A 16,294-nucleotide genomic window follows, 5' to 3' on the forward strand; every position below is an offset into this window, starting at 1 on the left:
ATTCCCCTGAACTAAAGCACCTCTACTGCTCCCCAGATGGAATCGGAAGTCCCCATAATATTCCATTTTTAATAAGTTATCGGGAAACCCCATTAGTACACACAGAAGTCCAATTCTTTAATTGTCATTTTGGGAAATGAAGATATGGAGAAAAGTGACTGCCCTAAAATCATAGCTGAGTTTCTTTGAACTTTAGTCCACTACACAGTGTTGCCCCATGGAACTCTGATGTGGAAAAGCTTATTCGTCATCCACAAATATTAGGGATTATGGCTCCAACTGTTGAGTTTCTACAATAAGCAAAATAACTGGCTATGCAATAATCGTAACTGTAGGTAAGATTGATACTGTCCTTTCTGGACAAGTTCGATATTCTCACAGGGTTCCAGATGAGCTGGACGGTGTCAGTGCTGACCACAGCTCTGCCTAAACACAGACCACTTGAGTTAGCCTGTAGTGACTCATTTTTCTTGAAATACTAACTAAATTTTGCTTAAAATACTAACTAAAGCAAGATATCATCAAGATGAACCAATGCCTCTGTGAAAAGGCATTCTCGGAGGAACAAGTATTAGTAAGAACCCCAAGGTTGGATCAACTTGTGCCTTAGGTTTAGTTTTAGTAATCTGACACATACTTATGTAGTACTTACTATGTGCCAGAAATGTGGTAAGCACCTTAAAAATACAGTCACCTACTTCTTAGTTACATTCCAGTTAATGGTGAAACACATTTATGACCGTGACCCCATACGGAGCGTATAGGCTGTGCCGCTCAGCCTGGAAGTGTAGTGGGCTATACCATCTAGGTCCAGGTAAGTACTTTCTGTGACATTTGCACAATGATATAATTACCGAAAGGTGCCTTTCTGACAATACGATTTAATTCTTGCAACAGCCCTCTTAGGAAGGTATTACGTATCATTGCTATTTTACAGGTGGGAAAACTGGCACACAGAGAGACTTGGTCACCTCTCCAAATTCTCTTGTATTTTTTGTTTAGAGCCACCTGGATTAATCTGTTTTCAAAAGATTCTGTAGGTTGTTCCACCTTCACGTTCTTATCTTTACTTAATTTGGAACTTGGAAGGCTGTCATCCTCTCTCCCACACCAGCCATCAAGGACCTGGAAAAATGTCATTATCTGGCTATTGTTAGAGCCAGACATAAATCCCACTACTTCTGAATTCCGATAGCAACTTATTATATCGCCGTTGTCATATCACTTACCCTCCTGTTCAAAAAGCTCTCAATGTTTCCTTAGTGCAAATCAAACTGAGTACAAAATTATCATCCTGTCATTGAAGACTCTTAACAACAACGCCTCACCCTTACTTCCCATTATTTCTCTTTGCATATCCTGCACCACAGCCAAACTAAACTGTCATCATTCCCCAAGTGTCTCTCCCATGCCTTTCCTCAAGACATTGCTTTTCCAGGAGTCCTGTCCCATCACTTCCACTTAAAGAATGTCTTCATGGTCCCCAAAATACAATTCCAAACTTACCTGCTCCATGCCACTTTCCCCAGTTCCTTTCACCCATCCACCATTTAGATACTACCTGTTTAACCCTTATCCTCCACCCCCTTTTGCCTTCCCTAAAGCACATACAGTATCTGTCTAATAATAGAATTACTCCCAGGTTATGTCGTCACCTGACTGGTAATCCTGACCGATAATCTGAGAGTGCTTCAAGAGCGAGTACTGTTACATTAATTACTGTAGGTTCTATCATCTGTCACATAATAGAACATAATACGTTTTTTTGAGAGTTGTTTGTTTGTTTGTTTGTTTTATTGGTAAGGATGTGGGCACTCACCAGAAAAAGTGATAGAGACAGACAGAAAGAGACAAATCACCTCCCAGGGGGATGGCCATGCTACAATCCCTTCTCCTCCATTTTCCTCTCAGGATCTTGGGCACACACGCACACGCACCCAGCATGAGTTTAAGCCACCAGGTCCAGGACTTGAAACACACACAGTCAACTACATGGAAGTCCAGTGACATAGCCATTATGCCAACTGCTGGTTCCACATAATATATGTTTAATAAACGTTTCATGGTATGATATAGTATAAAGTGGAGTAGATACAGAATGGAAACATTATTAACATCCAGAGCACATTCATTGCTTTTAGACCCTACTTCCAGGCTTTGGAGTTTAAAGAATGCAATGTATTGTACAGTTCGGGCACCTGAGAAAACTGAGTTGGTGAGAAGATGAGGGGAGACTTGGCAAAGAAAAACACAAAGAAGAACTTACTATCTGTTAAACACGAAGAAAAACTTATTACCTGAAAAACACAAAGAAGAACTTACTATCAGGGCCAAGCACTATGTTAGACATAATATACTTGTGTCACTTGGTTCTTACACAATCCCTCCATTTGATGGTTGAAGAAACTGGAGAGAAATAAGTGAATAATATCCCCTGGGCACAGAGGTTTCTGAATCTAAAGCTGGTTCTCATGGCATACTGTTTCTGGTACCAAAGGAAAAGCAAGAGAGTTCCTGTCTACTCCTTCCAGCTGTCCTGGATAATGGTTTTACCCTAGATTATCTCAGTAGTAATATGTAACAAAAAAAGATAACAATAAAGTCTACTACTTTCTAAACCAATTAGCAGCTACTATAGACACATTACTCTGAATTCTCCCGACCATCCCAGGAGATGGCTATTCCAGATTTCATTACAGAAGAACAATGAAGTTAAGCGATGTGTTCAAGGTCATGCCATGGTCCAAAGCCCCAAATCCAGCTTGGACTTCCAGGAGGCACCTTTCAATTATGCTTCATTGTCTCTTTGCTGTAGATTCTAGACATAAGTGATATTTCAAAAGAGTTCTCAAAAACAAACAAATGAATAACAACAGCAAAAGTCATCCTGTAAGGAATGACTACCTTGAATATGAAGAACATAGGAAGAATTTTCCATTTGTGATCTAAATATTTATCCCTTAGAGAAAAATATACTTAGAAACAGGCCTGGCCGGTGAGCCAGGTGGGGCAACACCACCGTCCTAAGGCTTCCCGCTGAGCTTTGACTGTCCCTAGAGTTCTTTTATTTTGATTTCTGTTGCCATCACCAAGTCTGATCCCCATCTCCCTGGGGTCGGGAAGATGGAGAGAATGAGAAATACTTTTCCTCTTTCATTCTCAGCTCAAGGTAAACATCATATTTCTTTTTGTTTTCCTTAGCACAAGTGAGACAGGCTGACACATCCAAAATGAAATTTACCAAACACTGTGGAAAAACCTAAGTGGAAATAAAGAAAATACAACTGCATAAAATAGATGACTGATCCCACAATTTCCCCATATTTCTAAAAGAGTAGAGGAAGGATCTTCCAAGTACCAAATTCTATCACATTATCCCCAGCCCGAGATTGTCTTCAATAACTGGAAACGCCTTGCATGGGTCCACTCCCTCTGAAATCCCACATGAGATCATCTTCCCACCCTGAAGAAGAAATCACCCCGTTAAATCTCTAGAGTCAGCCCTCAGATTGACAAGGATCCTTCCACTCCGTTCCAGAAGATTCAACTCCTAACACTTTTGCCAAGAGTGCTAACTGACATCCTTAAATCCTGCTGCCGTCTACACCCATCTCAGCTCCGGCTAACAGCTTTCCCATCTCCTGTCCATCTACTCACCTCTCCACCACAGAGGCATTCTTTTGGAATTGGAATTTTTTTTTTTAAGAGAGATTTTTGCTATAGGGCGCATGCGCATGACAGAGAGACAGAAGTGAGAAGCCACCCCCAAGGGGGAATGACCCCGCCGCAATCCCTTCTCCTCCATTCTCCTCTTGGGATGTTGGGCACCCACACATGTGTGCCTAGTGTGAGTGTTAAGTCACTGGGTCTAGGACTCGCGTTGCAGTCAACTACGTGGGAGTCCAGTGACGTAACTACACCATCTGCTGGTCACATCATTTGAATTTTAGAATTTTTTAAGACATTAATAATAGAGTGGTAATTTCTAAGAAGACCATCCCTCCACATCCCTTTGAAATGCTTAGGAAAATAGATGACACTGGATCTTTGCAGCTCATGAACCCTCCACAAAAACTCCACCAAATATCAGGAGAGGTTACCGCATGACTCTGGGTATGATTCTCCAATACTTGAATAAAACTCATGTCCAGATTCTTATTTCCTCTCCCACATTGCACACCTAATGTCAAGAACAACACACCAAAGCATTAAACCACATGAGCCACTGAACTGGATCATTGTTTTAGACTCACAACTGACTTCAGGTTGTTGGTAATTACAACAAAGACACACAAATAGCATTGGCATGAACAATCATTGCTGCCTTAAATTAGTGCAACAGTCTATCCTTTATAAAATATTTCTCATCTCTCTTCCCTACTGGGCCTCCTGTCATTTCATGGGATCACTCGGACAAGGGTTATGCTCTGTCCTCCCCTCTTCCTGAACTACTCCTGCTAAATTATCCTTCACCTTCCCATCATTTTCCCCTCTCTATTATCTTGACAACTCAAGCTTGTTCATGCTTCTCTACCTTTGTCTATCCTGTTCCTTCTACCTGAAATGCCTCCTTTATCTCTTCCTCCACCTGCTGGGATACACCTTCTGAAATCCCTTCCTTGTGAAACCTATTAAAAGTCCCAGAGTTGGGTCTTCCTTTGTATATCTCTTTATTGAAAAAGCTGGAAAGAAATGTTATCTTTCAGATTGCCATTCTGAACATTTTTGTGAAAATATACTCTAATATATATTCCTTTAGCAGTGATCTATTTTAGCATTGAAAGAAAAAGGCACAGACCCAGGGCAGCAGGGTGCAAACAGGGTGTGAGAGGAACACATTTTTATCATTTGACTAACTGCCAGCTCCTCAGAAGATAATCCTGGAAACCACAGACTTTACTCTCTTAACGGCTTCCATGATAATCCTTAAGAACATTGTCTGAGCAAAAAGAAGAATGATCTTGATAAGATCTCCAGATAGTGTGCTTTTGAGGATAGCTTTGGAGAAGTGGCCAAAACTTCTGTGGTGAAAATGAGAGTAATTTGGTTTTATTCCTCAGCAGGGGAGTATGAAAAGAAGACAACAGAGCTGGGAGATGAAGGGACAGACTCAACCAGATGCAGACAAACTGACCTAGATGGGCTGAGGCTAATGGACCACCGTGTCTTGGCACGTTGAAGGGCATTTTCAGAACTGTGAGGCTTTCTACTCAAAGTTATTAGGAGGCTTTAGATCCCTCAACCTTTCCGTTCCCCCAGCTGTGCAGAGAGACAAGTGAAACCTAGTCACAGGGCTGGGGATGAGAGGAGAAAAATGAAGAACAGTTCCTATTTCTTACCGGAGGTGACTGGAGGGACCCTCTGATGGTGACGGTAAATGATATGATATTAATGTTCACAAACTTTTTGATTATAAAAGTTTGGCCAGGGTCTTTGTTTTAGAATGACCCCCTGAGAATGGAAAGAATGACGTAACATTTATGAAGTGCGACTGGAGACAGACAGTGGCATTTTAATTAATTCATTTGTTTACTTATTCAAGCCTTTATTCGTCTCTGTATCATGCGTTGCACAATATACCGGTACCGTCATGCTGTTGTAGAGTGCCACTGAATGAATGACCATTGAAGCCAAATTAAGGTTAGAGGGAGTCTTTCTTAGCTGGCTAGAGACTACAACCTGAGGCTCAGGGGCCAAGAGTCAGAACTACAGTCCTGACCGAAGTTTAAGCAGTCTTTTTATTTAGGGGTCAGTTACCAGGGGTGCAAGAAGTCCAAAATGTCAGGAAAGGGAGAGGGGCTTCCATGCAAGCAATTATAGAGGCTGAATCAAGCAGGTTAATTCTTTCTGAGGACACTCTCTAGACCTTTGTTTAATTGTCTCCATGGCTCTGGGCAGGGGTCTGGTGATTGGTAGTAACCTTGCCAAGGAACAGCTAAACAAAAGGGTTTCGAGCTAGTTAACAAAGACAGTAGCAGGTACAGGATGTTGTCCCGGATGCAGTTTTCTGCACGGCTAGCACAAACTGTTTTCTCATGGGAAGAGCAAGCAGGTTTACAGAAGCAGACAGCCATGTTAGGGTAAGGGAACAAAATGGACGAACAGTTGCTCATGTGCAAGATCTAATATGTGGCCTTTCACAATTCAATCTTTGATGCTGGATGGGTCAGGTTAGTTATGGCCAGAAAGGAGATGCAATAGCAGAATATATGAGAACGCTTATATAAAGGCACAGGAGGAAGATGGGGAGGACATTCACTAAGCCGATTTGCCATTCTCCTGGGATGCAACAGCACAGTTTTGTTTTGTGTTTTATTTTCATGGAAACTTCCTCCCAGAGGATAAAGGATACCTGCTACACTCCCTTAACAGACTAATCACTTCCTTGGCTTTTTCCGTTCTTTCTAGCCTTTTGCCAAAAGCATCCTTAGGCAAACCAGAACAGAAGGTGGCCGGAACCTGGCCTGTGTGTCTGCCTCACAGATCTCCAAGTCAGAAGGAGGGTACCCCTCACTGAGTTCCTGGCATTTGATGTTCAGTCTGGAGAGGAAATGTGGCCATCTGCCCTGGACTCTATCAAGAGGAGTCTGTCCTCACTGTTCAGTCCTGGGGACATGTGAGTCATGGACCAGTTGGAATAGAAGAAGGTCTCTAACAACGGCCTGAGCAGAATAAATCAGTCAAATTAGGTAAAGGTTCAGAATAAAGCCTGATGAGATGGTAGGGGAGAAGGCTGGGGAAGGAGGTCAGTGACTGCCTGGTAGCACCTAAGTTAGTGCTGAAATCCCGGATGCTGTACTCTGTTTATCCAATCCCTCTGAGACACACAACACACATGAGTAAGAAGCAGAGAACCAGCCTCAAGACAGATCTTGGAAACAAAGGCTCAAGCAACTGCAGTTTACAGATGGGAAATCTGAGTGTCAAGGCAGGTGGAGAGCTAAGTCCGGGCCAGAACTGGCTGAGCAGCTCGCTGGCCTAGCTCCTTTCACTACACTGGTGTGACTCTGTCACTGGCTGAGGATAACCAAGGGTGACATGTAGTGGTCCTCAGTGATTGTCTCAGTAATTAGCAACACAAGGAATCTACCCCTCAGTCTGCAAACCCCATCAGCCGACCATCAGCAGGCCTCCAGATAATACACTTTATGTCAAAACAACTTTTATTTCCTGAGTGTTTTCTCAGCTGTGCCTTAAAATAAAATGTATGTGTGTAATATCATCCAGCTCCGTGCTGACTGCTGCCATCAGAATGGTGAAGGAGTCCCGATGAGGGCTGCGGCGACAGTGGAAAGACTGCCAGGAAACTAGGAGAGCGTGATGGCAGTGCAGACGCTCATCTGATCAGCACGCGAGCCCATGCGTGGTGTCCTGGTTCAGCCTCTTGGCATAGTCAGAGTGGACCTGGGCTCTATGTCATCCCGAGCAGGTCTTCCCCATTGCAGAAAAAGGCACTGCATCCTCTAGTTCTCCCCCACAATCTCGCAGCAGCCTTGCTTCTCCCACACTCTGACCCCAGCCCCTCAGTAAACACTGCTGGTCTATCTCCATCTGAGGTAAGAAGTCTTCAAGGAGACATTCCTTCTGAAAAATCTGGGAGAAAAACATTTGCTTGGATTTTTTTTCGAGCTTCTGGAAGCCAGTTAAAATCCTTAACTCATGGTTCACTCTTCCATTACGCAAGTCAGAGGCCTAGCGTCTTCACTTTTCTCTCTCCTCCCATCTTCCCATCAGCGTCTCTTGCTTTTCTTTTTAATCTTGTCTAGCTTCTTGAGCTATACTTGCCAAATAATAATTGTATATATTTAAGGCATACAGTTTAATATTTTGATAAAGGTAAGCACTGTGAAATGATTACCACGAGCAAGCTATTTAACGTGTTCATCACCTCATATAGATATGTGGGGGGGAGGGGGAAGGTTAAGAACATTTCAGATCCACTCTCTTAGCAAATTTTAGGTGTACAATACAGTATTCTTAATTATGGTCAATATGCTGCATACTAAATCTCCAAATGTATTCGTCCTGTATAAATAAAACTTTATATATTCCTTAACCAATAGCTCCTCACTTTCTAATCCCTACTAATAACATTCAATTCTCTGCTTCTATGAGTTCAAATCTTTCAGATTGTACATAATAAGTGACATTGGCATACTCATTTTTCCATGGCTGTCTCATTTTATTTCGCATAATGTCCTTCAGACTTGTCCACATGAGATGAGTGGATTTCCTTCTTTTGGAAAGCTCAGTAGCCATCCATTATGTGTGTGTGTGTGTGTGTGTGTGTGTGTATGAATAAGTGCACACTTGCATGTATTTGTCACATCTTTAAAAAAGATGTATTATTTATATACATCTGTTATTATTACTATTTAATCTAATTAGAGAGAGAGAGAGAAAGAGAAAGGGAAAGCAAGCTACCAGGTCTAGATCTCAAAGCACAGTCACCCATGTGGGAGTCCAGTGCCCCAATCACCATGCCACCTGCTGGCCCCCACATTTTCTTTATCCATTTGTCCACCAAGGGACACGCAGGTTGATTCCATATCTTGGCAACTATAAAAATCATCTCATCTTTCTAACTCTCCTGCGCCCCTCTTACAAGGACCTTTATCATTTTGTTTTTCCCACGGGAATAACCCAGAATAATCTCCCCATCTCCAGATCTTGAATTTAACCACAACTGCACCTTCTTGTTTGCCATATGCAGTGGGAGGGACTAGGATCTGGATGCATTGGGGGCCATTATTTAGCCTACTACAGAGCCAGACCTTCCTAGTTTTCAGCACCTCCACAGGTACAGTCCTCATTCCAGCTGTCACTATCACACATCTGGTCTATTGCAGGACCTCCTAACCAGTTTCTCTGCTTCTGCCTATCACTCTGCCCTTAGAAATGTAAGTCCAATCACATCAAAACTCTACTCAGCATGTCATACGGCCTACAAGGCCCTCATGGACCAGCCTCAGTTACCCTGAACTCTTACTTTCTCCTGCCACTCTCCCTCCTACTCAACCAGCCCCATCTACATTGTTCTCCACGTGGCTTCTTGAGCATGCCAGGTGCACTCATGTGTCAGAGCATTTTGCACCTGCTATTATTTCCTCTGCTTGGGACACTCTTACCCAGATGGTCACATGACCAATTCCCTTACCTCCTTTGCTCAAATGTTACTGTCTCAACAAGGCCTGCTTCAAGCACCCAACCTAAAATTTCATCATCTTTGTAATACAGTCACCAGCCTGCTCTCCTTCCATGATTTATTTTTCTTTCTAGTATTGAGCACCACATAATATACTACACGTTTTATTTATGTTCACTCTTGCCTCATCAGCCCACCCCCAGCACACAGGAATGTTGGCAATGAAGGCAGGGATTTATGCCTATTTTGCTCACTGCAGAGTCCTCAGCACCCAGAATGATGTTTAGCAAGCACATGGTCGACACTCAGCAGGTTTTTGATGAATAAGCAAATGAAAGTACTTAGTGGCTCTGAGTGAATGATTGAAGTTATTTCTCTGAGCCTCAGTTTCTGTAACTATAAACATGAGTGACAATACCCTTTGCAAGCTTTCCAAGAGGTATTCTGGCCATCCCTCAGGTTTTTCTATTCAGCATCCAGCCCTTTTTCCTATTTCCGAAGAATATACCCTGATGTGAGTTATTAATGAGATGTACTGTCTTCCTTTAACCCAATAGAAAAGAGCTTCCTCACCCTCTCTCCACTTCTGGGCCTGCAGACGCTGGGTCTATATTCAACAAATCAGGCACTTGCATACAAAGGGCTGACTCTGGACAAAGGATGAGGATTCACTTGGAGTGGCTGTGGTGATGTCCGATAGCATTTAGTTGGGACACTCTCCTGGCCAACCATGGCTGAAAGATCCTCACCAAGACTTGCTTCTCTTAATTCTTTAAGACTGCCATGGATTCTGATCACGTAACCTCCTGTCTTTTCTCAGATCAGTCAGCCCTCTCTACTTTCCAGTCAGTTCTGCTTTTTGTCTCCACCAGTCAGGGTTTCAGTTGGCTACAAACAGCCTTCCTAGAGTAGACTCAGAGGGATCCCTGTAGTAGATGCTGCTGGTATTTCGCCCAGTCCCCATTTGCTAACTGAGACACACCTCTCCCTGCCACCATGGGCCTTAACAAGCACGGGATGGTAAGAACTGGCTTGGGCTGATGGGAGCTGACTCACCCAGAGACAATCAGATGGAGCAGTCATACCACCCTTAACCCCACCCATCCAATGACTGACAGCCATCAAAAGTCCAGATCCCTTGCCTCAGGTTGGGACAACTCTCCAACACAGATTATCCTCTAGACTTTTCTAAACCAAGGCAAGATTATATCTTACCTGAGATCACCTCATTGCTCAGTCCTTCCCTCCTTTATTCGATTTTCTCATTCACTTGGAGATGTTTCTGAAGAGTGTGCTCTCAGCAAACCATGTACACCTGAATCTCTTCTTAGGTCCTACTTCTAGGAAACCTGAGATACGACTACCTTGGCTGATAACCAGTTGAATAGAAATAAAAAATTAATATCCAGTGCCTGGCAAGTGTATGCTAGCACTCACCCCTTCCCCTACTTCAGGAGAAGAGTAATAATTATATCTGTAAGTCTAGCAAAGGCAAAGCCACCATGGGACACAACCTTTCACTCACCTACGTTGTACTCTGGCTGGCAGAAAATATTTTCTTTAATCCAGAAGGGGTGTGTGTGTGTGTGCGTGTGTCTGTATATACACAGATAACTTCATTTTCCCTTGTCTTTCTCTTCCCTAGAGTGATCTAAGACATACCTGATACTACTTTGTATGATAGCTATGCAAATTATAGACAGGAGCACTCCTACCCAGACTTTTCTCCTCACCAAATCAAACCTGACCGTCCCCACATCACACATCCATTTGTAAGAGAGCCTGTTCATGCATAAATGACTATGGGAGTTGCAGGTAGGACTTCTCTCTAGCTTACACGTGACCACAGTTATTTGCCAGAACCTTCCTTGAGCCAATGTTGATTACACCGAGAGGTGCCCATAACCTTAAAGTTCACCACAATATAGGCTAATGGGCTTCTATGGTATGACTTGAAGGCAAGCTCTACCCAAACAAGGGTTATGGTAATTAACCACAGCAATGTGATTACATTTCTCTAGATTGTGCAATATAAAATAAATGGTGAAGCTCAATAGCATGAAAAGAACAGATACTAAGAGATTCAGAAAAGAGAGAGCAGGTGAGTCACACTGAAGGGGAAGCAGGAGAGTGAGCACCCTGCATTCTGGCTCCAGCAACCCCTAGGACAGACCAACTCAGCATGATGCTGAGTCTAGACCATACTCTTAGTCTAGGCACTGTGAGACAGGGTAGTTAGGATTTGTCTGGCTTCTGGTAAAGCCAGAGAGACCTCTTTATGCATGTGTATATCTTTAAAATAAGGCCTTTATTACTTAACTTGAGTAGGGTTCTCTTTCTCACAACCTAAATAAGCTTAACGCCCTTGGTAACCTGAATTTCAAAGCCCTTGGTGATACTAAAGTTTAGCTATTTAAGGTCAAATTGATGTCTTCAAAATATGTCTCCAGTGAGGCCAGCAGGTGGTGCAATGGTTAGGGTTTGGATTCCCATATGGCAGCCATGTTTTGAGTCCCGAACTCAGAGCTTGAAAATCATTCTGGGTACATATGTGTGTGTATCCAGAATCCCAGGAGGAGAATGAAGGAGAGGGAATTGCAGCACTGCCATCCCCCTGAGAGGTGGTTTTTCACTTTCCCTTTCACTGTCTCTCTTTTTCTCTTTCTGGCAAGTTTATGCACCCTATAGCAAAAAACCTTAAAAAACAAAGCCTCCAATATACTTAGCAAGTAAGATTATAATGTGAGAAGACTGTTACTGGGGTACCAAGTCTATCTCCCAACCCACAGGAGCTTTTTCCACATTGGTGAGTTCCTAATAACACAGTGCCTTCTATGGATAAAAACCACTTGCTTTTCTGAATGCAAGAGCTCGTAGAAGCCCTAAGGACAGTGTTATGGGACCCACTTTGGATGTGTACTTGCCATCTGAATTACTTCCTCAGGTTTTTCCATAGACATAGTTTTTTGGAAGACAATGAGAGCCAGCACTGGACTTTTATTGACTGAAAATTTCTCAGCCATCTTAACAGATCATCCAAAAATTGGTCTTTCTGATACCCAAGATAAAAATCAAAGAAATCCTAAACATTGTCTCAGGTGGAAGATCCTGAGGAGTTAATGCCTTCATTTTGTAGATGGGGAAGCTGAGGCCCTACAGTGAGTGACTCATCCAGGGCACACACAGAAACTGGCAGAGATGTCAAACCAGCACCCAGCCCAAGCTTACTCCCCTAAAGCCTGCTCATCCCTGCCCCCAACAACACTAGACGGCATGAAAGCACCCCTGCAGTGCATTTACCACCTGAGTTTCATTCAGGCTGATTCCAGAAAGAAGAAACGGGGGAATCCTCTGGTTTGGGGGAAATTTTACTGAGGTCCCAAATGTCTCCAGCATCCAGAGATATTATTAAAACTACGTTAAAGAAGAAAAAGAAAGTTTCTGATCATGATCTGTGAGCCAGGTCCCAAGCCAGTGAAGTTGGTAGTTCTTTGCTTCATGGAATTCACAGTTTGATGAAGGGAGTCTGGGCAGGAAAACAGTTACAACTCAACAAGGTAAGCAAGCGGTAGACACCCACTCAGAGGCTACAAAGTGTGCACGGACAGGAGGTCTTGCTGCTCTTCCTGAAAGGCAGCAGGCTGGGCCACATTTCCATTTTCTCTAGTAAGACACAGAACAGCCCCAACCCATTAGTTGTGAAGTGTGATATCCACCTGGTTAATGTTTATTGAATCTGGCACTAGGTACATAAAAGGACACTGGTCAGCGCGCCCTCAGGAAAATAACAATTAACCTAAGCAAGGCAGGCAAGAGCCATTGCTAAAGCAGTTAGTCAACCATGTGGAAAACACTGTGTACATAATTACGTACTGGGAAAGTCGCTGAGTGAAAGTTAACATCTTTTTGTAAAGGCCTCCAAGAAAAGGTGGGGGCCTTATGGCAGATGTCAGCTCCCAGATGGCAAGAAGGAGGCTTAGAGCAAAGTTAGTGTGGGAAAGTGAGAGCAAACTGACCCATCAGGCAGAGAGAGTGGGCAAGGCGCGAATGAAGGCAAGGAGCATGAGAAGGAGTAAGGGAGACGCTGTTTGGTGGGTGGAATTTGTGTTGTGCCTCTGGAAGTGTGGATATGAAGAGGGTGGGAGATAACCACTGTGGATGAAATAAGAGAGCCTTTGTCATCAGGGGACCAGTCCCTCTTGATAATTTGTGGACTTGAATCTCTTGTCTTGTAGCAAATGTCATCCAGAGACCACACATCTTCACAGGACAGAAAATCCTGCAGATCTCGATCATTCAGCCACTCCTCAGAAGGCTCTTGAATGTTTTCCCAGGGGGCAGTTCCTGAAATGAAAACAACAATTTTCATGCCCTTGGTAAGAGCCAATTGCATCATGGATGATTTGTGAGTTTGGGGATGGCACGCATTTTGTAGGTAGACATGGAATGTGAGTTGATAACATTGGGCAATAGACAAGTGACACTTGACATGGCAGAGGTGGCTGGTCTATAGACACTGCCCTTCTTAGGTCTTCTAGCAGCATAGAGCTGGGAGCTAGGGGCCAGATGATGTTGGATGTATGTTTGGGAAAGTTAATTTATTAACAAGATATGTATTACCATAAAATGGGATCTTCAGCTCAGCTCCAGCAAAGTGACAGGAAGAGATCTAGAACTAATTTACAAACACTCCATGTCTAGCTGACTCTAGAGCCAGAGCAGAGGTTGGTCACATGAGGTATAGAATCATACATGATGGCAGTCAGCAGACAAGGGTCTTAGACACTGCCTCATGGTACCCACATGAACCAAAGATGGGAGAATTGGGATGGGAAACTGTTCTTTAGACTCTGGACCCTCACTTTTGCTTTGGTCGGAATAGTTATAGTTTTAGCTATTTTTCATTATGCATTTCAATAGGCAATTTCAAATAAGGAGAGGATTCAGAATGTCAACCACATTACTTTACCACAAATTCTGATCACATTATTTCCCATTATTTTCCTGCTAAATAATCCTAAGTAGTGTCCTTGCTTATTCTGGTATTCCAAGCCCTTCATGTTCTGGCCTTAACTTTCTCCAACTTCTTTTTTTTTAAATTTTTTTAAGAATTACTTATTTAGTTTTATTTATTATTTATTTATTCATTTTATTTTTAATTTGACTAGAGAAAGACAAAGAGAGAGGGAGGGAGGGAAAGTGCAAAAGCAAGCCACTAAGTTCTGGACTCGAACCGTAGTCAGTCATGTGGGAGTGTCCAGCAACTAACCGCCACGCCACCTGCTAGTCCCTCCATCCTCTTCTTCTTTTTTTTTTTTTTTTTTTTTTTTAATTTTTTTTCTTCCTTCAAGAAAGAGAGCCCCCCCCCCCCCCGAGAGGGTCCCGATTCCGTGACTCACCCCAGCCTCGGGCAGCCTGGATTGTGGGCTCCTGTATGCCTCACTCAGTCGCAGAGGTCTGCAGACATGACCTGGTAACCCTCCCCATGGACTGGCCTCAAAGAGCCTCGCACTTGACCAATACCACTATCCAACTGACTTTTAAAAATGGTTTCTTTCCTGTGCTTCTTTCTTACCAGCCACACTGAATTAACAACTTCTGTGCCGTACTTGCCCGTGCTGTTCCCTCTGCGTACGGTGGATTTTCTGCCTCTTTCCATGGTGGTAATTACAAGACATGCTTCAAGACCCAACTCAAAGGTAGTCATCCTAAGCCTCCAGAGGTCCTCTGCTTTGATTATACTTGGCATCTTTTTCCTAATATTATGATAATAAAATTATTAGTAACTGTTGGTATGTCAGTTTCCTCCATTAAACTGTGAAAGCCTCAAGGCCAGGGGCTGTGTTTTGCTCATGGCTGTTTTGTTACAGGCTGGCAGCATGCCAGGTTCCTTCTAAGTTTGTTGTGAACTTTCTCTTTAAGTCGGCAGTGACCAGTCATGACCACTAGATGTCAGTGTGTGGACATGTTTCCCTTACCAATGAGGAGAGAGGAGAAGGGTTTCATAGCAAATTGCCTTTCATCTTTGTCCTTACAGACAGACAAACAGATCTATGCAGACACCACCACTCTGGACAGTAGAATTCACACCTCTAAGTCAGAATCTTGGGCAGTCATCGTATTTCCTATATGCTATTTCTTTCTTAAAACATTCCTCTTGTAGGCTGAGAAAGCATTATACTGTTTTGTGTTCCAGGACAGAGGGACTTGAGTGTGAGTGTGATTTTCATGAGCACAAGGTGACCATCTTTTCAATGTTTCGGAAGAACGGTCACTAACACCCACTGATTGTAGGCATCTGTTGAGGTTCCTTAACCTCCTGCCCACCCCCTTCTGCTAGACCCAAGCAAGCAAAAGTCAGCCAAATATTCGGGCTTAGTTGTTGTTGTTGTTGGTTTTTTTTTTTTTTGGGGGGGGGGGGAGAGATTTTCACTGTAGGGCGCGTGCGCTCGCCAGACAGACAGAGACATAGAGACAGAAAGCGAGAAATCACCCCCCCCAGGGGGGATGGTCACTCCGCAATCCCTTCTCCTCCATTCTCCTCTCGGGATCTTAGGCACGCACTCACACGCACCCGGCATGAGTTTTAAGCCACCGGGTCCGGGACACGAACTGCGGTCGACTACGTGGGAGTCCAGCGACATAGCCATTACGCTAACTGCTGGTCCCCTATTCGGGCTTAGTTTTGTAGCCAGTGTCTTTCCCAGAGCCCAGTTTCCTTCCCTACTGGAGATCACTGGGCCAGTAAACCAGCAACCTACAGGTGGTCTTTCCCCTCTCTCCCAGGACGGAACCTAGAGGTGTACTAAGCATAAACCTCTAGCCTCTCTACCTATGGACCCTGTGATTGTCTCCTGAGCACCTCAGATGCAAAAGCATTCCCAAATGGATGACATTCAAGTCCAAAAGAATCCAATCTAATCCCAATCTCCAAAAATAGCTCAAGGGGAAAAAATAGGTTCAAATTTTTATTTTTCTTCTGCCTCCTTCAATTGTTATTTTGTCATCTCCTCTGTTCTCCAACCAAGGATTGAAACAGCGGGTGTAGGTAGAGCGATGCTTCAGATCCTCTGAACTTGTCCTCATCTTAGGAGACTAGAAGATTCTAGAGAATGTAACTTCATTTAACCAAATAAGCTTTTTTCTTAG

At 43.4% G+C, this 16,294-nt stretch overlaps 1 long non-coding RNA gene across 1 annotated transcript; it reads left to right on the forward strand.

The window, feature by feature from the left end:
- The first annotated feature begins 12,866 nt into the window (after nt 1-12,866).
- LOC114009298 (uncharacterized) lies at nt 12,867-14,946 on the forward strand. Its single transcript, XR_003550742.1, has 3 exons — nt 12,867-13,073; nt 13,381-13,521; nt 14,724-14,946. It is a non-coding gene; the product is annotated as an uncharacterized LOC114009298 (long non-coding RNA).
- Nucleotides 14,947-16,294: the final 1,348 nt, after the last annotated feature.

This window comes from Tupaia chinensis, unplaced genomic scaffold, assembly GCF_000334495.1.
Source record: "Tupaia chinensis unplaced genomic scaffold, TupChi_1.0 Scaffold000515_1, whole genome shotgun sequence".
In the NCBI taxonomy this organism is placed as follows: domain Eukaryota; kingdom Metazoa; phylum Chordata; class Mammalia; order Scandentia; family Tupaiidae; genus Tupaia; species Tupaia belangeri.